The following is a 14217-nucleotide window of genomic DNA, read 5'->3' on the forward strand; positions in this document are numbered from 1 at the left end:
CCCCTCGGTAGTGTCATTTAAATACACTGTGCTCCATGTAGTGCGATATACAGAATGCCCCCTAAAGTACTATTTATGTAATGCCCCAGTAGTGAAATATACATAATGCCCAGCTATAGTTAAATATAGAATGCTCAACCGTAGTGCCATATACATATTGCCTCACCGTATTGCCATATACATACTACCCCCCCATAGTTCCATTTTCATATATGCCCCCATAGTGCTATTTACGTTTTATTAAGTGTTCATATTTAAGCATGTACAGATGGAGCCATCCTCATCTAGCCATCTCTGGATAGCAATGGTGAGCCAAGGCCTATTGTTCTCAGCTGCAATACAATACATAGAACAATACAGTAGGGGATTAGTAGAGTAATCCTATTACTCACTTAATCCTATTAAAGGGCTAGATGAGGATGGCTCCATCTGTATATTGTCACCAACATTGTATCCTGATGAAGGGGATATAGTTCCTGAAACGTTGACCGTTATGGATTACAGCACGTTTCACTTTTCAACAATTTATTGGAGTCTCTGAGTGCCACCTCTGTTACAGCGCCTACATTGGGAGTCAGGATCAGTCCGAGGGAGGTACCGGTGCAAGATATCCCCAAGGAGGATGCCGGAGGGCTGGGAATTTTGGAATATATATATATATATATATATATATATATATATATATATATATATATATATATATATATATACAGTATATATATATAATTTAGTCCAACCAGCTGGAAAACACTCCTAGATCACCAGACTCTAGGGAAACACCAAGTCCTTTTTATTCCGACTGCAGCTCACTCCAGAAGAAAAGTTCCCAGGATTTGTGGAACGGGGGTAGATCTGTCAAATTAAAGCAAAGGAGGAGCCCTCCATAGTGTAAAACCACAATATTTTAATGGGCAATAAAAAGCTCATAGGTTACAGCCGATATTTGCTCGTACCCAAGGACACATGCTGTGGGCTGGTTACCACAAGATATCATATTTAGACAATCCCGGAAAACACTCCTACCACCTCCGGAGCTCTGGGGGAACCTCTGCAAGTCACATGCAGTGACTTGCAGAGGTTTATTTTGTGTATAATTACTGTATATATAATTATTTATATATATATATATATATATATATATATATATATATATATATATATACTGAAAAGAGGCAAAGGCACTCGTAGGACTTTCAAAAATCACTCGTGTATTCACAGGAAGATGACCAACGTTTCGGGGTGCTTTCACCCCTTTGTCAAGGTACAAACAGGTGAAAAAACAATGTGTACATGGGTGTCTTACCTTATATAAAGTGAGTTGTGGGACGTCTCTCCTCCCGTTCGCACGCGTCCAGCCTGCTCCCGGAGGTCGCTGGGTGCTGACGGAGGCAGCTTCACCGGAAGCTCCCCCGTTTCCTGGAGGGCTGGACCGCAGCGTGACACGCACGCTGCGCGGTTGTCATGGATGCGGCTAGGATGCCGATAGAATGGTGCGAGCCGGGCTGGACGCCTGGAAACAAGGAGGGGAGATGTACACACATTAAGTGACTGTGTGCAGGCAAAATATAACATACAAAAACAGTGTAAAATACAGCAGGATGCTATATGTCTAAAAATCTATGTGGTTCAAAAACGGATAACACATTGTGGTTTATGCAATGTGATAGTATCAATTGAGATGCCGTCGACCTAAATGAGTCGACTGCAGTGTTTTAAGTGATAACATAGACTATGGAAATTAAGATAAAAAATGAATAATAAAGTGCAATGTTAAAAACAAATGTAGCAGCAATGGTCCCTGGGATTTAAATTGGTATGTACGCTATATGGGACATTATACTGGGGAAACTGTGTGTTTATAATCCCTCACTGTTACGAGCCAGCATATAGTGGGACTAATTTTAACCCAGTCTTTTACAAAAAAATGTTCAAGGGTAATCTTTCATTGAGTCCGTTGGGTTTTATGGACCCCAATCTGTGGATCCACCTGGCCTCAAGTTTTAACAACTGTTGGTCTCTGTCTCCTCTTCTTAATGATGGTGGAATATGGTCAATGGCCATATGCTTGAGGTCCGACAGTTTATGCTTCATATCAAGGAAGTGTTTGGCTACCGGTTGTTCTTGACCTTTCTTCTTATTATTTAATGTTTGGTTTATGGTCGAGCGGTGGAGCGCCATTCTCTCCCTCATTGGTCTGATGGTTTTGCCAACATATAACATGTCGCAAGGACATTTGATGACATATATGATGTAGGCTGACATACAGTTCAGAACATGTTTGATTTGGAACGTTCTGCCATTACTGGGGTGGATAAAGGCTGGTCCCGTTAGCATGTCTCGGCAAGTGGTGCATTTAATGCATTTATAACAGCCTGGTGGGCGTGTCATAAAGTTGGCTGTTATTCCCCGGTCTACTGTTGCGAAGCCGGTAATATCATTATGGACGATGATATCCCTAATGCTGCGTCCTTTTTTATAGCATAGCATTGGGGTCTTGGTGTTAAGACTTGGTAAAGATTTGTCCGTCTTGATAATTGGCCAAAGGGCTTTCGTGGCCCTGGGTAGAATGGCACTTGCTGTATTTAGCTTCGTAACAAACGGTACTGTCATGTTTGCTTTTCTCTTTATCTGCTGATGCTGGTGTTAACAGCGACTTGCGGTCGATCCTGAGTGCTTCTTCCTTTTGGCTGCGTAGGGAACCTTTATCGTAGCCTCTGGCTTCAAATTTTTCTATGATTCCATCCAGGGCTGCTGGTAGCTTATCTGGTTCACTGATGATCCTGGTGGCTCTTATCATCTGAGAACGTGGCAGCGCTTTTTTCAGAGAGCGAGGGTGAAAGCTGTTGTGACGTAATACTGTATTTCTATCGGTGGGTTTCACAAATAGGTCAGTTTGAAAGTGGCCATCCACCAACTTTATCGTGACATCTAGATAATCTATCTTCTTGTCTGATACGTTATACGTTAACTTGATTGGTGAGGGTCTTGAATTGATGTTCTCCACTAGTTCGGCAACCTCATTGGCTGTGCCCCGCCAGACCATGAAGAGGTCATCTATATATCTTGTTAGGAGTAGGATTTTCCCCTCCACTAGTGGGTTGTCATGAAACATCGACTCCTCCTGTTCAAACATGTAGATGTTTGCAAAAGACGGTGAGATGGAACTGCTCATGGCACACCCCGATAGTTGTTTATAGAACCGTCCGTCAAACAAAAAGTAGTTGTTGCTTAATATCATTGACATAAGTTCCATATATAGTTCCAAATTAATGTCAGTCATACTGTTGGCAGTTAGGAACTGTCTCATTGCCCGTAGGCCATCAGCTTGAGGGATACTGGTGTACAACGCGGTTACATCCATCGTGACCATTATGGTGTCTTCTGGGACCTGTTGTATGCGTGACAACGCCAGTAGAAAGTCCGTGGTGTCCTTAATATGAGACGGTTGTTGACATATGATGGGTTGCACAATGCCATCCAGAAATTGGGAAATGGGTTGAAATATGGAATTATTGGCGCTGATGATGGGCCGCCCAGGGGGATTCTGCAAGGACTTGTGGATTTTTGGGACAGTAAAGAAAACCGGGACTGTGGGTTGATCCTGAGTAAGTGCTGTTTGTAGCTTTTCCGAGATCAGGCCATTACTGCGTGCTCCAGTGAGAACTAGATCCACTTCTTTCTTGAACTGATCTGTGGGATCGTTGTTCAACAGTTGGTACACCGTGTCGTCAGTCAGTTGTCTGTAAATCTCATCAGTGTAGTTAGACAGATTCTGGATAACCAGTCCCCCGCCTTTGTCGGCTGGTCTGAAAACGACATCTCTGTATGCTCCTAGGTTCTTCAATGCTTGTTGTTCTAAGCGCGTCAAATTATGGTGGGTGGGGTGTGGAGCCGCTAGATACCTTTTAACCGAATCATCCATGAGTCTGAGGTAAGAGGCTATGGAAGGGTTGTGGGATTGGGGGTCGAATCTGGATTTGGAATGTTGGCTGAGGAACGATTGATGTGGTTGAACCTCATTGGTGACAGTATGGGCTTGATAAAACTCTTTCAGTCGCAGGTTGAGTCCAAATCTGTTTAGATCGGCTTTCCAAGTGAGGTCGTCGTATGGTGTAGTGGGAATGAAAGTAAGCCCATTGTTTAAGACTTTCAATTCCACCTCACTGAATACTTTATTGGACAAGTTGAAGATCATGGATTCGCCACCCTTGCGGCTTTTGCTGATCCGCGCGTGTTGGCGACCCCTGCGGGTGGCTTTCCTTCGCCTCTGCCTTTGGCCGGAGTTCGTCTGGCTTTCGCCTTTGTGGGGCCTAAAGGGACGTTCTGCTCTGGGGTGTCAGGTTCAACCATAAAGTCACTGTCACTATTAGAAGAGTGGGTAGGTTGATTGGGGGTGACACTTCGGGAGCGTCTAAAGGGTCTAGATCTATACGCTCCTCCTTGGTTTCTGCCATATACCTGGGCTCCTGACAGCCAACGATACACCAGGTTCTGGTCGTAATCGTCTTTGACGATAAAAAACTTATTTCTCTTAAACTTAAGTAGTTCTTTTTGATACGTGTCGATTTGGCTTTGGAGTCTGTTGACCCAGTCTTGGCTTGAGTCTTGTACTAGGACCTCTTTGTATTCCCCCTCGAATCTTTCCAACTTACTCTTGGTCTCTTGCAGCTCCCGGGCGGACTCCTCCACCACTAGTACCATCAAGTCATGGCTGCATTTATTTAATATGCCGATCCACTTGCGGCAGAACTCGGCATTTTGACGCCCTATGGTGGGGGTGTTACGTATTCTGAAACCCCGGGGTATCTTGCGTTCCCGGAGATAATCGGAGAGGGATACTCCGTGTAACAAATAGTCTACCTCTCGTTTCTTTAATTTGTGCCATTGACGGTATAGGGTTTCGGAGTTAGGGCGCTCCTCTATATTAGAGAGGCTCTGTGTGAAAAGCGCTCGCGCCGACTCATCCTCAGAAAAGCTGAAGAAATCTCCCTGATCCATCGTCATCCCTTGGAAGCCCGGGGTGGCTTGTCTGTCAGACAGGGGAACATCCATGATACTGGTTATGGGAGCCGTGGTGCTCTGCATGATGTAGGTGGTGACCCAAGCGTGATGAAGAAATAGGCCTTGTGTGGGCTGATGGGGGCTGATGCTGCTGCTGCGGTGATGCTCACTTCACCTTAGACAGGGTAATTCACCGTGAAGTTGGCGGGGTGCCCGTGCTCCTGGGGACCAGCGTGTGGCCCAATGGTTAGAGGGTGTTTGACGAGCCGGCACTCCCTCAGTGGTCCTGGGGCCCCGGTGCCCATAAGAGAAGTTAAAGCTACTGAAAAGAGGCAAAGGCACTCGTAGGACTTTCAAAAATCACTCGTGTATTCACAGGAAGATGACCAACGTTTCGGGGTGCTTTCACCCCTTTGTCAAGGTACAAACAGGTGAAAAAACAATGTGTACATGGGTGTCTTACCTTATATAAGGTGAGTTGTGGGACGTCTCTCCTCCCGTTCGCGCGCGTCCAGCCTGCTCCCGGAGGTCGCTGGGTGCTGACGGAGGCAGCTTCACCGGAAGCTCCCCCGTTTCCTGGAGGGCTGGACCGCAGCGTGACACGCACGCTGCGCGGTTGTCATGGATGCGGCTAGGATGCTGATAGAATGGTGCGAGCCGGGCTGGACGCCTGGAAACAAGGAGGGGAGATGTACACACATTAAGTGACTGTGTGCAGGCAAAATATAACATACAAAAACAGTGTAAAATGCAGCACGCGCGGATCAGCAAAAGCCGCAAGGGTGGCGAATCCATGATCTTCAACTTGTCCAATAAAGTATTCAGTGAGGTGGAATTGAAAGTCTTAAACAATGGGCTTACTTTCATTCCCACTACACCATACGACGACCTCACTTGGAAAGCCGATCTAAACAGATTTGGACGCAACCTGCGACTGAAAGAGTTTTATCAAGCCCATACTGTCACCAATGAGGTTCAACCACATCAATCGTTCCTCAGCCAACATTCCAAATCCAGATTCGACCCCCAATCCCACAACCATTCCATAGCCTCTTACCTCAGACTCATGGATGATTCGGTTAAAAGGTATCTAGCGGCTCCACACCCCACCCACCATAATTTGACGCGCTTAGAACAACAAGCATTGAAGAACCTAGGAGCATACAGAGATGTCGTTTTCAGACCAGCCGACAAAGGCGGGGGACTGGTTATCCAGAATCTGTCTAACTACACTGATGAGATTTACAGACAACTGACTGACGACACGGTGTACCAACTGTTGAACAACGATCCCACAGATCAGTTCAAGAAAGAAGTGGATCTAGTTCTCACTGGAGCACGCAGTAATGGCCTGATCTCGGAAAAGCTACAAACAGCACTTACTCAGGATCAACCCACAGTCCCGGTTTTCTTTACTGTCCCAAAAATCCACAAGTCCTTGCAGAATCCCCCTGGGCGGCCCATCATCAGCGCCAATAATTCCATATTTCAACCCATTTCCCAATTTCTGGATGGCATTGTGCAACCCATCATATGTCAACAACCGTCTCATATTTAGGACACCACGGACTTTCTACTGGCGTTGTCACGCATACAACAGGTCCCAGAAGACACCATAATGGTCACGATGGATGTAACCGCGTTGTACACCAGTATCCCTCAAGCTGATGGCCTACGGGCAATGAGACAGTTCCTAACTGCCAACAGTATGACTGACATTAATTTGGAACTATATATGGAACTTATGTCAATGATATTAAGCAACAACTACTTTTTGTTTGACGGACGGTTCTATAAACAACTATCGGGGTGTGCCATGGGCAGTTCCATCTCACCGTCTTTTGCAAACATCTACATGTTTGAACAGGAGGAGTCGATGTTTCATGACAACCCACTAGCGGAGGGGAAAATCCTACTCCTAACAAGATATATAGATGACCTCTTCATGGTCTGGCGGGGCACAGCCAATGAGGTTGCCGAACTAGTGGAGAACATCAATTCAAGACCCTCACCAATCAAGTTAACGTATAACGTATCAGACAAGAAGATAGATTATCTAGATTTCACGATAAAGTTGGTGGATGGCCACTTTCAAACTGACCTATTTGTGAAACCCACCGATAGAAATACAGTATTACGTCACAACAGCTTTCACCCTCGCTCTCTGAAAAAAGCGCTGCCACGTTCTCAGATGATAAGAGCCACCAGGATCATCAGTGAACCAGATAAGCTACCAGCAGCCCTGGATGGAATCATAGAAAAAAAAAATATATATATATATATATATATATATATATATATATATATATATATATATATATATATATATATATATATATATATATATATATATATATATATATATATACAAACTCCACATGGTGGCACTCCGTATAAAGACGTCTTACACAGCAGGGTAACGACAACGTTTCCAGGCTTTATTGATTACCTCTTCATCAGGTCACAAGTGACCTGATGAAGAGGTAATCAATAAAGCCTGGAAACGTTGTCGTTACCCTGCTGTGTAAGACAAGTGACCTGATGAAGAGGTAATCAATAAAGCCTGGAAACGTTGTCGTTACCCTGCTGTGTAAGACGTCTTTATACGGAGTGCCACCACGTGGAGTTTGTGTTGTGAGGCCGTCTCGGGACCTTGGTGGGCACCCTTAAAAAGTATCCCAGGCAACGGGAGTGCTACTCCGATATTGGTGTGTGTGTGTATATATATATATATGTATGTATGTATGTATGTATGTGTGTGTGTGTGTGTGTGTGTGTGTGTGTGTATGTATATGTGTGTATATATATATGTGTGTGTATATATATATATATATATTACTGTACAGTTTTAGGCAAGTGTGGAAAAAATGCTGCAGAGTAAGAAAGCTTTAAAAAATAGAAATTTGAATAATTTAGCTTATTTTTATCAATTAACAAAATGCAAAGTGCAATAAATCAATATTGGGTGTGACCTGACCACCCTTTTTTCTACAAAACAGCATCAATTCTTCTAGGTACACTTGTACAAAGTCAGCGATTTTGTAGGATTATAGTGAGGTATATGTTTAATCAATAGTACAAAACTGGTGATCATGATCATCATTTTCATATGTGGGTAGAAACACACTTATTGACCGAGACAGAAAAAGCTGTGTAGAAGGAATAAAATCTCGGCTACAAAGGTGAGTTTCCGTTTCCTGTCACAGGTCCTAGGCCATGGCAAGACTGAGCACAGCAACAAGACACAATGTAGTTAGTAGTAGTACGTTTATTTATAAGGCGCCGCAAAGTGTCCGCAGCGCCGTACATAGCAGACAAAAAAACAAATTACAAGGTAACGTACAGGGTGTGTTGAAAAATACAGTATAAATAGGGGTATAGCTGGTAGAACTAAAATCAGCATCAGTTCAGAAGTAGGTGTGGAAATTGTCGAGGAGACTGAAGATGAAGTAGAGGAAGGGAAGAACAGGACAGGAGCACAGGTGAGGTAATGAGGTAGGGTGAGTACGTGAGGAAGGAGGACCCTACTCATAAGAGTTAACATACTAAAAATAGGTGGGCGAACGAAATACAATAGGATAAGTAGGAACGGAGCGGAACGGAGGCAGGATAGGAGGATCAAAAGAGGTTAGGAGGAGGGATAGGCTAGTCGAAAAAAGTGGGTTTTGAGGGAGCGCTTGAAGGAGGTAAGGGAATCGGATAGCCTGATGGGTGGCGGGAGGTTGTTCCAGTGCAGGGGGGCAGCGCGAGAGAAGTCTTGGACACGGGAGTGGGAGGAGGTGATTAGGTGAGAGGTCAGTCGGCGGTCAGCGAGGGAGTGTGGATAGAGATCAGTGAAGAGAGGTAGGGAGCTGTGGAGGAGGAGAGAGCCTTGTAGGTGGTGGTGAGGAGTTTAAAGAGAACTCGGAAAGGAATGGGGAGCCAGTGAAGAGATAGAAAGAGGGGGGAGGCAGAGGTAGAGCGGCGGGAGAGGAAGATGAGCCTAGCAGCAGCGTTAAGAATGGATTGGAGAGGTGCGAGGCGGGTGAGAGGTAGCCCAGAGAGAAGGATGTTGCAGTAGTCAAGGCGGGAGATGACAAGAGAGTGAATGAGAATTTTGGTCGCGTCAGTGGAGAGGAATGGTCTGATGCGTGAGATGTTGCGTAGGTGAAAGCGGCAAGACTGTGAGAGAGCACGAATGTGGGGTGGTGAAAGAGAGGGAGGAGTCAATGATGACACCGAGGCAGCGCGTTTGGTCGGTGGACGTGATCTCGGTTTCACCAATGCTGATGGAGATAGTGGGAGAAGAGGGGATGTTCGGGGGATGGAAGATTAGAAGTTCAGTTTTAGCCATGTTTAGTTTCAGGAAGCGTTGGGTCATCCAGGCTGAGATGGTCGTGAGGCATTCGGAGACCTTGGACAGGAGTGATGGGGATAAGTCGGGGGAGGAGAGATAGATTAGGGTATCATCAGCATAAACGTGGTAATGAAAACCATAGGAGCTGATGAGGGTGCCCAGATAGTTGGTGTAGAGGGAGAAGAGGAGAGGGCCAAGGACTGACCCTTGGGGAACACAGACTGGCTGCGGGGTAGTAGGAGAGGAGGAGCTCGGAGTGGAGACGGAGAAGGAGCGATCGGTGAGGTATGAGGTGAATTAGGAGAAGACTGTGCCAGTGATGCCAAAGGAGCGGAGGGTGTTGAGCAGGAGAGGGTGGTCAACAGTGTCAAAGGCAGCCAACAGATCAAGCTGGATGAGGATAGAGAAGAGGCCTTTGGATTTAGCCGATAGTAGATCGTTAGTGACTTTGGTCATGGCAGTTTCAGTGGAATGTAAAGGGCGGAACCCGGATTGGAGGGGGTCTAGAATGGAGTTAGCAGTAAGGTGGCTTAGGAGACGATTATAGGTCAGATGTTCTAGGAGCTTGGAGGCAAAAGGGAGGAGGGAGATGGGCCTGTAGTTGGATGGAGAGTTGGGGTCCAGATTTTTTTTTTTTGAGAATTGGGGAGACAAGAGCGTGTTTGAAGGAGGAAGGGAAGATCCCAGAGGATAGGGAAAGATTAAAGAGGTGAGCCAGGTGAGAGCAGACTGACGGACTGAGACGACGGATAATATTGGAGTGGATAGGATCGAGCGGGCAAGTGGAGGGAGAAGCGGATTGAAGGATAGAGTGGACTTCAGCAGCAGTGCTGGGGTAAAATGAGGACAGGGGTTGGAAGGAGGGGAGTGGAGATGTAGGAGGGGAGGAGGGAGAGGGTGAGGTCATGGCAGCAGTGATGGCAGTCCTGAGAGAGGAGATTTTGGTTGAAAAGTAGGTAGCAAAATCAGCGGCTACGATGGAGGACGGAAGAGCTGGAGGAGGGGGGAAAGCAAGGAGTTGAAGGTGGCGAAGAGCCTGCGGGGATTGGATGATTGGGAAAGGATGAGGGACTTAAAGTAGGATTCCTTGGCCAGAGCAAGGGCAGAGCTGAAGGAGGAAAGAATGAATTTGAAATGGAGATAATCCGCAAGGGAGCGTGATTTCTTCCAGAAGCGCTTAGCAGTGCGAGAGCACTTTTTAAGGAATCGAGTGATAGGCGAGTGCCACGGTTGGGGGTTGGAGCATCGATGGGGGATAGAGGAGGGAGGGCAGGCAGAGTCCAATGCCGAAGATAGGGTGTCATTATAGAGGGAGGTGGCGAGGTTCGGGCAGGACATGAGGGCGATTGGGGCGAGAAGAGGACACAGCCTGTTTGAGAAGGCAGCAAGATCAAGTGTGTTGACGTTATGCCGTGAGACAATGCGCTTGGGAGGGGGGGGTGGGAGAGGGGGAAGCAGTGAGGGAGAAGGAGATGAGGTGATGGTCAGAAAGACCAAAAGCCAAGATAGTGTAGTCAGTAAGGGAACAAGAGCGAGAGAAGACGAGATCGAGGGAGTGTCCTTGGATGTGGGTGGGAGAGGTAGTCCACTGAGATAGGCCAAGAGGGGAGCAGAGAGAGAGGAGTTTGGAGGTGCCAGGATCAGCGGGGTTATCCAAGGGGATGTTAAAGTCACCAAGAATGACAGATGGCAGGTCAGAGGAGAGGAAGTGTGGAAGCCAGGCGGCGAAGTTGTCTTGGGAGATAGGGCCAGGGGGGCGGTAGATTGCAGCGACACGGAGGTGGTAGGGGTAGTATAGACGGATAGAGTGAGACTCAAAGGAGGAGAAAAGGAGAGAGGGTTCAGGGTGAATGACACTGTGGGTGCATGAGGCTGAGAGGAGAAAACCCACACCGCCACCTTGGCGACCGTTAGGCCTGGGAGTGTGAGAGAAAGAGAGGCCACCGTGGGAGAGAGCAGCTGGAGAGACAGAATCAGAGGTGGAGAGCCAGGTCTCAGTGATAGCAAGGAGATGGAATGCTCTAGAGATGAATAGGTCATGGATGGCAGGGAGTTTGTTGCAGATGGATCTGGCGTTCCATAGTGCACAGGAAAGAGGGGAGTGGGTTGTGTATTTATGTGGATAAGGTTTTTGGGATTGCAGAAGCGAGGGGGGGTCGTTGGGAGGGTGGGGGCGAGTGGTCATGATAGGTATGGGATGGGAGGGGGGAGGAGCAATTGGAGAAAGTGAAGTTGAGAGATTAACAGCCATGAGGAACCAAAGGTGAGAGGGTAGGTTAGTGAAAGCAGACAGAGGGATTTGGGAGGACAGACAGCGTCTGTAGTAGATTTGCGAGGATGTGGTAGAAAACAGAGTGAGAGAGAAGGTAACAGGCAAGGAACTACGGTCAGAGAGGAGACAAGTGGGTAAAATCAGGTTGATTGAGTAATCCAATTAAGTATGAAACAACAACAAGTGAGAGGATGAAGGGAACAGAGAAGGTCAGGAGTGAGGCAAATGTGAGCAGGCGTGAAGAGGGAAACAGGGTTCGATAAATGTGTGGCATCAGCAAGGTCTCTCCCAGGCAAAGATTTTAAAGTAGATTTGGAGTTTAATATGTTCTGTTCAAGCTCTTTGGAAAAAGCACAAATAAACGGGCAATGTTGAGGACTGTAAATGCAGTGGTCAGCCAAGGAATCTTTGGGGGCGATTCCGGTTCACTCACAGTGGGGCAGATGCCTTGCCAAGAGATAAATGCAAGTGTGATAAGGAGAGATAAATGTCCAGCCAATCACCTGCCAACTGTCATGTTACAGGCTGTGTTTGAAAAAAGTCAGTAAGGAGCTGATTGGCTGGACATTTATCTCTCTTTATCACACTTGAATTTATCTCTTGTTAAGGCTTAATACATCCGCCCCACTGAACCAAAATCGGCCCCTGCCACGATGGTATAAGGTTTGATCATGCGCATTTCTGTGCATGTGGGACATGGCAATGCACAGCATTTCATGGGCGCTCCCATGCAAATGCTGGTGGGAAGGTGTGTGCCGGGGGGCGGGCTGCTGACGTCACATGATATCAGCTGCCCACCTTATCTTCGTTCTAGGCGCCTGGAAATATAATTCAGTCTCCACTGACTTATATTTGCGAGCCCAGGAGAAATTATTCGATGGTCGGCGACATCAAATGATTTCTCCTGCTGCGATCTCATGCGAGGGGATGTGTTATCATAACTCAACGACTTGCTGAGTCGTCCAGAATCCGACCCTTTGTGCATTAGGTGAAAGACGCATCATACATAATTCTCTTCTAAATCTTAATATTTCCATCAGCTTAGGACTGTTATTTAGGACCTGTCAGGAAACGCGGCATTGGCACGTGCATCTTACCCGCACGCTGGGCTGTACTTTGTCGCAGGTCTACAGCTGGCGCAATTATTGGTGCTGCAGGCTGGCAGTCTGTCCGTTTTTGCGGTCCAGTGTGCGGCCCGACGTCCCACGCCGGCATGCAGCTGCATGGGCTCCGCCATGACACCTGGAGTCAGCTGATCCATGTACTCCAATCCCCAATGCCTGGAATCTGCCATGTGCCCCAGCTACAATGCATCCTGTGTAATCCTTGCTCCCAAACAGGGACCTATCCGCAGTCTTATGTCAGCCATCCATTCAACCGCCACTTGAACGGGGGGAGGGGGGGTGAGGAGGAACTGTAGAACAGCTCCGGGCCTTGAATAATTGTCTACGAGTGTCTGGGAGTGATCCCAGAGGCTGATATCTAGACTCCGGGTTTCCTGTGTTCAAAGTAGCTAGTCCTGCTACTGCTGCTGTTCATTTTTGGTGTTCTTTTACCTGCCTGGTATATTGGTGTTAACATCTTCTGTTCACCACCTGTTCACAGAAAGCAATACAGGACCCTGCCCAACCGTTCTCAGGCCAATCTACTTTCTTCTATTCCTGTTCTAACCTGATCCATCAGGTACACTTCTATGGTCCAGTAGTGTTAGGAGCGAGAGCTCTGTCCACAGCGAAGTCCATATCTCCTTGCAGGGTACACTGGTGAAAACCAACGGTAAGGTTAGATTCCACGTCTCTCTTTACAACAGGGATTGGGAACCTTTTAGCCCTCCAGCTGTTGTTGAACTAAATATCCCAGCATGCATGGCAACAGTTTTAGCATGGCCAAATAGCAAAACTTAGCAGGGCATGCTGAGATTTGTAGTTCAACAACAGCTGGAGGGCCAAAGGTTCCCCATCCCTGCTTTACAGAGTCACATCAAGTCTCTACCTCCTGGCTGTGTCTACAGTTCCCCAGTGTCATGACAGAACCCAGCTACAATCATTTACTGGCTGGCAAGAATTGGGCATCATGGAAGAATTATGGCCAAAAAGCCATACTGTCTACCTTGAAGCAAGGCCAAGTGACTCATCTGTGCATGAAAACCTAGGAATTGGGGTGCAGAAATATGGCAACAGGTGTTCTGGACTGATGGATCAAAATGCTAAATATTTGGCTGTAGCAGAAGGCAGTTTGTCCGCCGATGGCCTGGAGAGCTGTGCAATAATGAGTCTCTGAAGACAACAGTGAACTGTGATAGGGATTCCTTTCTAGTTTGGGGCTGTTTTTCTGCAAATGCAATTGAAAATGCGATCAGGATTAATGTGTCCTGATCACATTGACAAATGCAGGCAGGTACTATGCATCATGCAATACCATCAGATACAGTAGGCATCTGATTGGCTCCACATTTATTCTGCAGCAGGATATTGATGACAGACATACAGCTAATGACCTTTAGAACTATTTTCAGCATAATGAAGAACAAGAATTCCTGGAAGTGATGATATGGCCACCACAGATCTCAAAATCATGGGATTACATGAAGAGCGAGAAGGATTTGAGC

At 46.7% G+C, this 14217-nt stretch overlaps 1 protein-coding gene across 2 annotated transcripts in view; it reads left to right on the top strand.

Moving 5' to 3' along the window:
* LOC146020677 (lymphocyte antigen 75-like) overlaps positions 1 to 14217 on the top strand; it is a 341840-nt gene that overhangs the window by 269657 nt on the left and 57966 nt on the right. The gene's annotated exons all lie outside the window — the stretch shown is intronic.

Source organism: Crinia signifera, chromosome 7 (genome assembly GCF_055691185.1).
Source record: "Crinia signifera chromosome 7, ASM5569118v1, whole genome shotgun sequence".
Lineage (NCBI taxonomy): Eukaryota > Metazoa > Chordata > Amphibia > Anura > Myobatrachidae > Crinia > Crinia signifera.